Raw genomic sequence first — 13,102 nt, 5'->3', positions numbered from 1 at the left:
AATAATACCCAAATAACCTAGAACCTCCAGTGTCTCACAATATTATAAAATACGTTTTCCTCCCGAAGCTAATTTGACTGTAGGACTACATTGGTCTGCAGCATTTTTCTCCCCGAGGTGAAAATAATTTGTAGACCGGTGTTATTTAATCAAAAGAAATACCTTAAGAAAACCTGTTTAGTTAGTGACAGACACTTCATAAATACCTGTTTATTATCAGATCAATATACCTACCTAAAAATAGTTCTAAAAAAACACTTTTGTGCTTGACAGTCCTAACCTCGAACTACGTAAACTTGACACACGAGCTATCAAATAGAATAGAATCATCATTACTAGCGGAAGCATCAACATTGCGGTATCACCATTGTGCGTCATTGTACCTTGATTATATGGCGTCATGGGTTTGAGCACGTATATGACGGTCCTGCGCCTGATCTCTCTCCGGTCGTGTCGGATTACCGTCCCATCGGGTTATGAGAGTGAAGGAACAGTGAGTGCACCTGTGTCTGCGCGAATGCTCGTGCACTATAATATGTCCTGCGCAGCTGGGTGATCACCTTATATGAGAACAGTCGCCGTGGTCGATAATCGGCTAGGAGGACATCTCACTAGTGGAAGTAACAATATTACGGTATCACCATTGTGCACCATTGTACCACGATTATATGGAGTCATGGTGATGGGCAGGGATCCTGTGAAAATTGGAACAAGGTCACTTAAGCTAAAAATAAAAAAATAGAAACATTTTTTGAGATTTTTGATCCTTGAAGTAGTATAGCAAGAAAAATACATAGGATTAAATCTAGTCTGTTTTTTTCGGGCGGATCCGGTTAGACTGGAAGCCGACCCCAGCATAGTTGGGAAAAAGGCTCGGAAGATGATGTTTTTTTCGGGCGGAATAAAGTAATTTTCAATAATAAGTACCCACCTACGCTAGGTATATTCCCTCATAGAATAGTTAGAGAATAGATAGTAGTAGGTACTCAGACTATTCTGATAAATGTTCAGGACATTGTCACTCTCATAAAGTATTGTTCCTATCGGAAAAATACTTGATATTGATTTGATTGGGAGGCCACTTATAAACTTCTTCTGAGTACTTCGTCGTCATTATAACATGGCCACCACCTTGTCTCTTATCGTAACTGTTTTTTTTTTTTTACATTGGAAAGGTAGGTAGTTACAAAAAGATATTGACAATAAGAATACAGACTTGGATGTAACTGAATTCTGAACTAACTACAATATCTTAAACACTGGTTTTTCTGACGATCTTGTGAATTATAAATTTTCTATTTACTTGCTAAGGAAAATGCAACTTACATCATTCTAAATTTACCGGTATCTAAAATATTTAGGTATGTAAACATTTCTTCGTTTGCATGTTGTGATAAGTATCTTAAGTAATAGAAATAGAATTTCATGTTGCAATTTCAAATGATAAGAAGATGTTATAGCCGGATTCAAGTTTTCTAATAGCTTGGGTCAGTCGTTTTCCATATAATATATTTTCTCTCTATAAAATTCAAAGAAAAAAATAATATATTCGTTATTATTTATTTCGGTATAAATAGATATAATTTCTTCCTTCTGTGGTCAGTTTGCTATTCAATTAAACGCCTGAAAGAAATCTCTTAGCAAAACCTTTATCATCCTAATTTTGAACTTTGCTATTTTATTATACCTTTGTAAGATTACAATATTTCTTAAAAGTACTGTGTTTTAAATAATCTAATAAATTAACTACAATAAATGTCGATCAAAATAAAAATTTACATCCGAAACATTCACTTAGGAGCAGGATACCAATTAGTAAGTATTTCCAAACAAAAAATGCAATGCAACAGAAATAAGTACACATGTACTTGCACTAATAAATTATCGTTCAACCTTTAATGGATGTGTTCAAACAGAAATAATATATTTAGCTTAGTGGTACTTAGAACACTTCAGAGATATTTCAAGTGTGTAGAACCACTTGAGATTTGATTCATTCGTTCCGTCTGTACAAAGTAACTGACCGTTTGTTTTGTAAGAAATTGTTTAATTGTTGGCACTGACTTAAGATGAAAGAGTAGGTATTTGGTTGAAATAACTTACTAATATTTTAAGGGCAGGAGTAACTATGTCTGTTTGTTGCACTTTCAAGTAAAAACTACTGAACTGCTTAAGTTGTATGTACACAGGATAGTCTGGATAGATGTTACCAGAATGGACAAAGTGAGGAATGAGTATATCAGAGTCGTGGTATGGGCATGTGATGAGACGGTGTGAAACGCATGCTACAAAGATAAGTATGAATGTGGAAGGATGGAGAGGCAGAGATCGATTGCCTGAAAGAGGACATGAAGCAGAAGGGAGTGGATGTAAGTATGACATCTGATATAGAGGAATGGAAGAGAAAGACATGTTGCGCCGACCCTAAATGACTTGGGAACAGGGCAGGAAGATGTCACAGGATAGTCTACCTAGAACATGAGAGAGGACACAGCTACATTTTACCCGGGTGCGGGAAGGCGTGGGTGAAACAATGGAGTACAGTATGGTATCAAAATGAAACAATAGACCTCATTAAAAGATATCAATGTTTCTGTAAAAATTATCCAAGTTTTTTCATTAATTTCGAAGGTTTTTACAGATGCGTCGGTGGTGTAATGGTCAGCATAGTTGCCTTCCAAGCAGTTGATCCGGGTTCGATTCCCGGCCGACGCACACTTTTGCGTTTTATTTCGTTACCATAGATTAAATTAATGAAGTAAACAACATGAGTAGCCAAAGAATTTTGTTGTTTAGAAAAGTATCATTAATTTTTGAGTCTTGTTATACCTAATAGTGTAGTAGTATTTTTTTTTGCGCCTTGTTAGGCCAGTCATACTTAAACATAAGACACTGCCTGTTTTACACAGATTTTTATTTAAGTAGGTATCTCCGTTTCAAAACTGTTTTTTGTTGTTGTTTTTCAAAATGTTCATAATCTACATAAAAGCGTCAACGAACACACAAACATTCACATTTAATATTGTGTAAGGAAATGTACGAAAATACTCGTATTTCCATACAATGCAATAACGCAATGCATCTGCATACATTGTGCAGTGTCGCATCGCTGCGTTGTCATGGCAACGGGGAAACTCGCATTGTTAGAATCCGCACCGAGGTGTAGACGGGATTAAGATAGTATGATAATATTTTTACTGCTTGCTCATAAAATAGATTCTCTGTTCTTTCTGTCTCCAAATACAATCATCAGAATTGTGAACCTGCTTTTTGGAAAATCGCGTAAAAATCTTTCATACCTGAATCACACTTCTTTTAATCTTGCAACCGGTAAGAGTTTTCTTAAAGGCCTGTAAAGGCTTTTCCATAGTCTTTCCACTAAAACTTCTTTCATATAGTTGAAATCGCAAAAGTGTGCGTCGGCCGGGAATCGAACCCGGATCAACTGCTTGGAAGGCAACTATGCTGACCATTACACCACCGACGCATCTGTTAGAACCTTCGAAATAAATGAAAAAACTTGAATAACATAAGTAATACCTTTTAATGAGGTATAATATTTTTCCTACCACCGATTAACTAAATACTCTTTTCTATTTAAACCACCTATGTTAATGAATTCAAATGACTTGTAATCAAACTCAAATTATTAATTCTTCAACAAAATCATTCATTTGGTTATTTCGGCTTATGGCTCTAGAAATTGGTAGCAAAATCAACACAGCAGTTTCCAAGATTCCGACTTCTATCCGGTTTTATCTATTTGTGTAAAGTATTTTCCACAGAAAATTAAACAGTGAAATATATATTTTTTTTTAATCATTTCATCATCATCCTCCTGCCCATACCCAATTTTATTTGTGATCGGTCGGAGCAGTATGTTTTCTCCTACCATACTCTTCTATTTGCGGTCAGCACACAAGGCACATTCTTTTAGGTCATATCGAAGATGTCTTTAAAGACTACGTACTTGTATGAGATTGAATGCTAAGAAATAAAACACCTTTCATTATTTCCAATACAGTGGTCAGAAAATCTACATTCAACGTCCGTATTTTCCTACATTCTCTATTCAAACAACTTGTGACTACAAAATATACATATAATATGTGTATACAAAGTGTATACATTTAAGTAGAGTATGTATACAAGTGTCTACATAGACGTCGTCATGTTGTCAATTTGCGCAGTGTGCGTAGAAACTCAAATAAACACAAGTCGAGTCGTCCGCTATATTGCTAACTTGATGTATTATTGCTGTGTATAGGATGTTGTTTTATTAATTCTTATTTTATTTACTCTTTATTCTATGTTGACACTTTAGATTGTTTCAAAACTGGGTAGTCAGAAGCCAGAAAGTGTGACAACCAGGTGTTTACCAAGGGGTATTGGGTTGCCCGGGTAGCTGGGTTGAGCAGGTCAGATAGAGACAGTCGTTCCATATAAATAGCTAGTACTCAGCTGCATCTAGTTTGGCTAGAAGCAGACCCCAACATAGTTGGCTGCAAACTGACTGCCAAAGATGTTCATATGACTGCCAATTCCATATACCTTCTGAAACACGAAGAAACTTGTCATGTCAAGATACCCTTATGATAGATCGACCTATGCTGCTGTTACTTAGCCGATATCTTCATTTCATGAGCATTATTCTCAACTTAAACAAATAAATAGAAAACACCACCCTGTATAGAGAGCGTGTGACGTCACAGAATGTCTCGCTACTCGTTATGGCAGTCATTAGCCGGCTGCGGGAAGAGCTGAACGCCAGAGCACTTCTTATGTTAGTTACACTTGAGAGTAATTCCCACTATTTCTAGATAACTAACTGTTGTAAAACAAACTCTGATTAGTCTATCATCCTGCCGAGGCTGCGGGATTGTTCGCGCGAGTTACCGCGGCCCTGGTACATAAAGGGCTTAAGAAGGAACATTATGGGTTTTAGTCAGTAAGAGTCTGACAGTCTCTCACGCTGCGCTGCCGACACAGCAGGAGGGGTCATTTGATGATTTCCCTGAAATAAATCATTTTGTTAAAGTCAATAACTATTTATGACTACATATGTAGCTTCCGCCAGTAGTTTTATTTAATCTATAACATAGCCTTCCCCGATAAAATGTGATATCTAACACTGAAAGCATTTTTAGATTGTTTTGGTAGATTCTGCGATTACAGCGTTCAAACAAACTCTTCAGCTTTATAATATTGGTATGTAGAAGTTTAGATGTTGCTTTCACAAAAAAAAAGAAAGAGGATAAGAAAGTTAGTAATTGATATACGAAAAAGGTCAAAATAAGGCTCCACCTTAGATATTATTACTTAGAGACTTAAGTAATGTATAATTCGCTGAAATCACAACCAATCATTTTACAGTAAACATTATTATGAACTTAAATCAAATCAGAACTTCTAACTCGTCTTACTCTAAAAATAACTTGAGCTCCAAAATAATTCATTACGATTTTAATCGCTTTGAAACTTAAAGTTTCACCAGTTTGGATTGTAGGGCCATGAAATACGCGATTAATTTGGGAAAGCACGTTTTACTAATCGGGTGAAGTTTTAGCCACTTTTGGGTGAAGTATTTTTCGGATGCAATTCAATTAAAGTGAGCCATGTGGAGTGACTGCCTATATATAGGTATCTTTCAGTACCCCATACCGCGAGACAAGAAAGCTTGTCAGACTTTGTGGCTTCTGACTACTGGTAACGACTGTCAAAAATATACAAATGATTGGTACATATTCTTTACGCTTTCTGAAAAGATCAACCTTTCCGATCAGACTTTATTCAACGAACTATATAGCTTCCGCCAGTGGTTTCACTCGCAGCGTGGTAACTAATCCCCGCACTCGATTAAGTTCCTCAATGTATGGTATCATAGATAACACAAACCAAGTTTTTCAAATCAGCCCAATACTAGTAGTACTTCAGATTAACGTGTTCAAATAAATAATAATTCCTAATACTAATTAATAGTACTAGCTTCAAATAATTAATAATACTAGCTTCTGCCAGCGGTTTCACGCGCATCCCGTGGGAACTACTTCCCGTACCGGGATAAAAAGTAGCCTATAGCCTTCCTCGATAAATGGGCTATCTAACACTGAAAGAAATTTCCAAACCGGACCAGTAGTTCCTGAGATTAGCGCGTTCAAACAAGCAAACAAACTATAATATTATTATAGATGAGTCGAGGAAAGACAATGTCTTGACATTCCCGCTTGTTTCCCAGCCCCAATATCAGTAAACGTTATAATTACCAAATAGATTAATTTGAGAGGATAAACTCTCGGATTCCTAATCTTGCTCTTTTAATTTATCCATCAGGCGAAATGATGGTAATTAATTCTGTTTTCTTTAATTTCATGCTTTGTCATGTTTCGGGAAACTAGGTCAAGTTGGGTGAAACAGTTGTTGCTAAAGAGACTCATTAGTTAGTTGTAGATCAATATACTAATCTTATCACTTAATTAGGAAAACGCGAAAAGGATGTGTGGATGGGTATGTGTATGTTTAAGTATGGTAAGTACTGAACGGATTTGTATATTGCAGATTAAGTATATGATACTTTACATGGAACTTTGCAACTTTTTCCGGGATGCAGGTAAAACTGGTTGCAACATGTAACTATCACTTTTAGGACAAACATTAGACTGATTTTGATGAAATTAATCAAGCAGATAGACTAGATATGATAAGCTGCGAACTTGAAGAGGAAGATGTCCAGGATAGAGCTAATTGGAAGAAGAAGATACGGAAAGCGGACCCCGTCACAAGACGGGATAAACGCTAAGAAGAAGAAGAAGAATCAGGCAGATAGACTTCGACCCGCATTTTGTATAATAAGATATATATTCATAAATTATTGCGTCGGACAAAAATACCCAAAAAAAACTCACTAACCCATGAAGTCGAATAAATTAACTAATCGAAAATCGATACTAAATAAACTACAGCTTTAAACACAATGAACCCTTCATACATCAGTGTACCTAAAAAAAACTACAATCGGAAAACCGTACATTACTCTCAGCTCTTTCCCAACCGCAGCACGTTCGGCCGTAAATTTTCCGTTAAAAAAAAAACAATTTACCATTTATTAACGTTAACAGAAAGTTTACAGAACATATATTTTAATGAGCATAATAGCAGTTGTTAATACATCAAGTTGTGGCAATGAATCGCGATGCCAAATAATAACATCCGTGCCGGTTTATATTATATACAGTAGAATCCGGATATAACGACCTTCAAGGGACCGACGATACTATGTCGTACTAACCGGACGACGCACAAAACGGACGGATTATTTCTTAAGTTCATATCTTAACTTGTACATACGTACATAACTTACGAATACATATTATTATCTTCTTACATATAAAAATGAATTGATGTTCGTTAGTCTCACTAAAACTCGAGAATGGCTGGACCGATTTGGCTTATTTTGGTTTTAAAATGTTCGTAGAGGTCCAGGGAAGGTTTAAACGATACGGAGTTTGTTGGGTCAGCTAGTCTTCTTCTTCTTCTTATACATAAAATGAATTGCTGTTTGTTAGTGGAATGGCTGGACCGATTTGGCTTATTTTTTGACCGATTTGGTTTTAGAATGTTTGTAGAGGTCCAGGGAAGGTTTAAACGAACGCGGGGCGGGGGTGCGAGTGCGTAGGTAAACAAAACATTGCGCGTGTGTCGTTTTAACCGGACGTATTATAATAAATATTGGTCGCTATAAGCAGTTGGTCGCTTAAACCGGAGTCGCACTAAACGGTTACATTGTCTTAGTACCTATATACGAAACCTAACTTGAGTAAAGATTATCGTCGCTAAAACCGATTAGTTGTTATAAGCGAAGTCGTTATATATAAATTCTACTGTACTTATACCGGACTGTAGGCCTACCGCCACAGAGTAGGGTAGGATAGAGAATGCAGAGTATTTTAGTATAGTTAAAAAAACTATCTGAAGTTAGCCGTTAGATGTCTCACGCATGCGTGTATTGTGTTAGACCAACTTCGGAGTAGTTATTTGAAGAAATTTTGTAACCTTCTTTGGTATGGAGAACAGGACTTAAAATCGCGACTTTAGATCATTTAAACAAAAATCGTAAAGTGAGTACTCATCATTTTGCAGCCCAGCAATGGCATAACATTCCTCTTCTCACACTGAGAATGATTATGCCTAAATCACATTTTAATCATAAATGGTTGCTCAAGATATTTTACTTCACCTTTAGTATAGTCATACAGAACAATTGTGTCAATAAGTTAGGAAGTGAATAGGTACATCCATCTACCAAAATGTCTATTGATCCAAGCAATCACATGCGTCGGTGGTGTAATGGTCAGCATAGTTGCCTTCCAAGCAGTTGATCCGGGTTCGATTCCCGGCCGACGCACACTTTACACCCACATTTTTTTTTTACAATTCCACATTTCTGAAAACTGAAAAAAAAAGGATTCTACATGTGAATAGAACAATAGAACCGAAAAGTGCATAATGGTTTCCCATTCCTTGTATTCAGGCTCAAGGGGGCTCATTGCTCTTTTCGACGGAGCGATCCAATGTAAAGCCTGACCCGCACACTGCTCTGTGCAACCCCATTTAAGATGTAAACACATAAGTATAGGATGTAGAGGTGCGGGACGGCAGTATTCGCGGCCCAGTGCCGCCGGACGCACGCGGCGAGCTGACACGCTCCGCATAAAAATAACCAAAATACCAAAATTCTTTTGTTTTTGACTACCAACCCTAATTCTAAATTTAAAAACTAAAATTCCATTTTCAAATTAACCTTTAGTGTATTTTCCCCCCGAAAAGCGCATTGCAGTAGCGGTTTAGATCGTCGAATGTTTTGAATTGTTACACTCGTACCGAAAAATTCCTTTGGCTCAATGTATCCTTCGTCCTTCCCAAGATTTTATTTCTGTTATTCTTCAGAGAATGGTTTGGAATAAGTGTGCGATGTAATTTCGTCAATTTGGGATGCCTTGTTGTGGATTATGACGGGTTAAATCAAGTGAGTTAAGTTGTTTCATATCGATTGTTGCAAGAATCGTAGCGGGATGATGCTAGTGTAGATTGTGGCTTTAGATTTATCATTTCATTAGGCTTCATCGTTTTTTGAGTTGCCAGTTCTAAAAGCTTTATATAAGTCCTCTTTTTACTATTTAAGTTTAACATAAAGTGTAGCTTTATTTCGTCGTTCAGTTGTTTCATTTGCCTATTTATCCTCATTATAAACGTTAACGATGTTCCCAAATTGTTTGTCTTCTCATGTAGGGATTATTAAAGCTTTAATGACCACTAAATGTGAAGTAATCGCGTATTATACTTTGATAGCTCAATTTTGAACCTCAATTCTCATAGTTTACGATTAGTGAGGTTTTAAAACGGGATACTACCAATTATCATTTTTTACGTCTTCTTTGGATCAAAGGTCGAGATTTAGATTTATTTATTCATATAAAACACGGAGAATGATAATGCTACGCTTTCAAAACGTGCTTTTGTTAAAAAATTCTATAATTTTATGTCAAATTCAAATTAGCCTTTTTATGAAAATCATCAAAATTTGGCTGTCATATGTCTATATCTTTGACAATTGCTACATCACGTCAGAAGCCACAAAATCTGACGAAAATTTGGAGTGTAGATAGCATCATGTAAAAAGCTTTACAGCTAGTAAAGCATCAGGTACAAATCGACAGCAAAATAGCAGAAAATGGCTTGATAATGATAACTTAATCAAATTCCACATTGGTGTCGTCCAATCAAATCGTATATTCCCAAAAAAAATCTTGTCTTTACATCAACCATACCACTTATTCCTCTCGAATTAGCTTTCAGTTTTCAAATAATAATAGTTTTTACTTGCATTCTTCAAGAAGAGGTTTTATACCATCGCCCTAGGTATAAAGCCTTCAGTGGTTGTTAACCTATCTCTATAGACACCATTATGTGATATTACCGGTGTCACATCTACTTTTACTGCCTTTCAGAGATAAGCTGCTATCTTTATTTCTATAATCTATCTAGGTATAGAATGTGCTAGAAATTTTGGGGATAATGTTTGTAGAATCGACATTAGTCCTCTAGAGTTTTTGGTACAGCATCATGCAGTATACAGGTTTCAAAATCATGTTTGTAAGAATCACAGAAATACTGCACAAAATATTCTTTCTCTAAACAGGCGGAAGAAATAACTAAAAAAAATGTCGTTTTTTCTGAAAAGTTAAATATAATTTTGGGCTTTTCATAATTAATTTAGATTAGGTAGAACAGTTTCAAACTTTTTTTCTTTATCTGTCTAACGATAAAAGAAAAAGATAATTCAAGCATCCGTCTCGAACAAACAGCCCGTACCCAACAGTAGGGTATTAAAAAGCATCACTTTTTTAATAAAATTTATTTATGCCAAAATACCCACTATAGCCATTGTAACTTCGATGACCATCATCATCCACCGAGCCTTTTTCCTAACTATGTTGGGGTCGGCTTCCAGTCTAACCGGATTCAGCTGAGTATCAGTGCTTTACAAGAAGCGACTGCCTATGTGACCTCCTGAACCCAGTTACCCGGGCAACCCAATACCCCTTGGTTAGACTGGTGTCAGACTTCCTGGCTTCTGACTACCCGTAACGACTGTCAAGGATGTTCAATGACTGTAACTTCAATGACCAACCGATATAAAATATCCAAATCTCTCTGTTCTTGTCTATCTACTGAAAAAACCTTATTTATTCATACCTATTGATCGTGTACGAAAAACTTCGCTAGTAACAAACTTTGCTAAGCAATGATTTATGATCTAACTTTGTGATCTATCGAGAAAGTGCGATAAGGCTAGTCTTTTTGTAGTTTCTTCACAGTATATGTCACAAATGCTGTTGAGTTTTTGGGATACTGGAACTTTTGGATCAAGATGATACGAGTTGGTCTTTAACAATTTTATCAGTAGTTGCGGTCAGTATTCTAAAATGTTGACAACCAGCCCTTCTTAAGGCTATCAGGTATCTAAATTGACACGGTCAGATAGATAGTCGCTTCATGTAAAAGTCACTGTAATCCCCGGAGATCCCAGATTATTTGGGAGATACCTAGGCAGATGATGACATTCTCCATGGTGTTCGTCAGACCTCTTTCTATTTCTGTTGTTCTGCTCTGATCATGACCAGATCTATATGTGATACTAAAAGCAGGAAGGTCAATAGAATTTGAGTGTTTATGGTATGTACGAGAAATTACTTCTTAAGACTGTGAGAGAAACTTCAGAACACCGAAAATTGAAGAAGAAACTACTGTAATATATGTCTACCATAAAAATTGCATGAATAATAGTCTGACCTTTTTTCAGTACTTAAATTATGGTCATAACAAGGTAATGTTCATGATGGTCCTTTGATAACTGGCGTTTTATTTCTTCCTGAGGCTCTGCTAATGGTCTGAAAAGGTCATTCCCAGTACATAAATTGAAGAGGTAGCTAATTTCAACAAAGCCTGGTGCCAAACTGCTTGACTTTAGGTGGCAAAATTTGTTACTTCACCATTTACTTTTATATTCCTTTTAATCCTTGAATAGAGTCTTTTGTATTTTCATAGCTCTATGATCAAAGATAATAACTACATCATGACTTAAGATGGGTGGCCTGACTATCCATTTCATATTGAGTGTTTATGCCAATTTCATTTGTCGCTGCATCACGTCTTTTTCGCGTTTTTTTTTTATATTTCTCTGTCAGACGACATCTCATAAGAGTCTTTTTTTCTAGCCATTACCGCCTTCTACAGTCCATCCTTCGTGTCTTAAAACAATCCCTCTCAAACCATCATCATCTGCTTAGTCTTTTTCCGGCCTTGTTGCGTTTGGCTTCCAGTGTAAAGAGATGCAGCCGAGTATCAGTGCTCTAAATGGAGCAACTGCCTATCTGACATCCTCCACGTCTATTTTCAAGACCTCATATGCAGATTCATTCCTCCGTCACAATATGATCCAAACAAACTAGCTAATAATAATAGTGAAAATAAACATAGAAACCTGTATCTAACATCGACTTCCACTTAAAAATAACTTATAACCCAACTATTATAAAGCTAATTATACAGAAATTAACAACCATTTAAATAAACTCAACTGGAGCAAACTTTTTCAAGATACTCCCAATGTAAATGAGTATGTAACTATATTCTATAATCATTTAAAGGATGCTATTAACAAATTTGTTCCTGACAGTAGACCAAAAAATTGTCGATATCCGCCATGGTTTGATAAACGATTAATTAGATGTACTAAAGAAAAGAATAGGCTACGTTACAAAAAATACAAAAATCCCATGGATAAAATTGAGCTTAAACTGATTTCTAAGCGATGTGAAAAATTGGCCTTACAATCGTACAATGATTATGTAAGAAAAATGGAAAACGATATTAAAGCTAATCCAAAACTGTTATGGAGCTACATAAAGGCTAAACGAGGAGGATCAAGTGCCTACCCGTTGACTATGACTGACGGACAAGTTATAACTTCCGACGGTTCTAAAATCTGTGATCTCTTTGCTAATCACTTTTCAAGCGTGTACGCATCTGACAATAATTCAGAAGCCTATGAATGTCCAAGCTATTTTCAAGCTATTCGTAATAATAGTCAGGGTTTGACTACTCTAAAAGTTGACGACGATTGTCTACTAAAGAAACTACAATCAGTTGACATCGGGAAGGGGCCAGGTCCAGACGGTATTCCTCCGATATTTATTAAGAACTGTGCATTAGCTCTAACGACCCCTTTACAAATCATTTACAATGCGTCCCTGGAAACAGGAATATTTCCTTCAGAATGGAAAAGGCAAAGGTAGTACCAGAAGTCGGATAAAAAAAGACTCCATTCAGAACTACAGGCCAATTTCAATTCTGTCCACATTCGCGAAGATATTTGAATCAATTATTTGTCCTCAAATCCAGCAGCATTTTAAAATGCATCTTAGCAATTTCCAGCATGGATTCGTAGCCTCTAGATCTACAGCTTCAAATTTGGTAGTTTTACTGAGACCCTTATCCAGACTGTTGACGAGGGCAAGCAACTGGATGTGATATATACCGACTT

General features: G+C 36.3%; 3 non-coding genes across 3 annotated transcripts; 2 read left to right on the top strand and 1 right to left on the bottom strand.

Moving 5' to 3' along the window:
- Nucleotides 1-2,643: 2,643 nt before the first annotated feature.
- Nucleotides 2,644-2,715, top strand: Trnag-ucc (transfer RNA glycine (anticodon UCC)). The gene has a single exon. It is a non-coding gene; the product is annotated as a tRNA-Gly (tRNA).
- A 700-nt stretch (nt 2,716-3,415) lies between these two features.
- Nucleotides 3,416-3,487, bottom strand: Trnag-ucc (transfer RNA glycine (anticodon UCC)). Its single transcript has one exon. It is a non-coding gene; the product is annotated as a tRNA-Gly (tRNA).
- Nucleotides 3,488-8,329: 4,842 nt separating this feature from the next.
- Trnag-ucc (transfer RNA glycine (anticodon UCC)) lies at nt 8,330-8,401 on the top strand. The gene has a single exon. It is a non-coding gene; the product is annotated as a tRNA-Gly (tRNA).
- The last annotated feature ends 4,701 nt before the right edge of the window (nt 8,402-13,102 follow it).

Source organism: Helicoverpa armigera, chromosome 24 (assembly GCF_030705265.1).
Source record: "Helicoverpa armigera isolate CAAS_96S chromosome 24, ASM3070526v1, whole genome shotgun sequence".
Classification (NCBI taxonomy): Eukaryota; Metazoa; Arthropoda; class Insecta; order Lepidoptera; family Noctuidae; genus Helicoverpa; species Helicoverpa armigera.
This window is presented reverse-complemented; position numbering and strand designations above follow the sequence as displayed.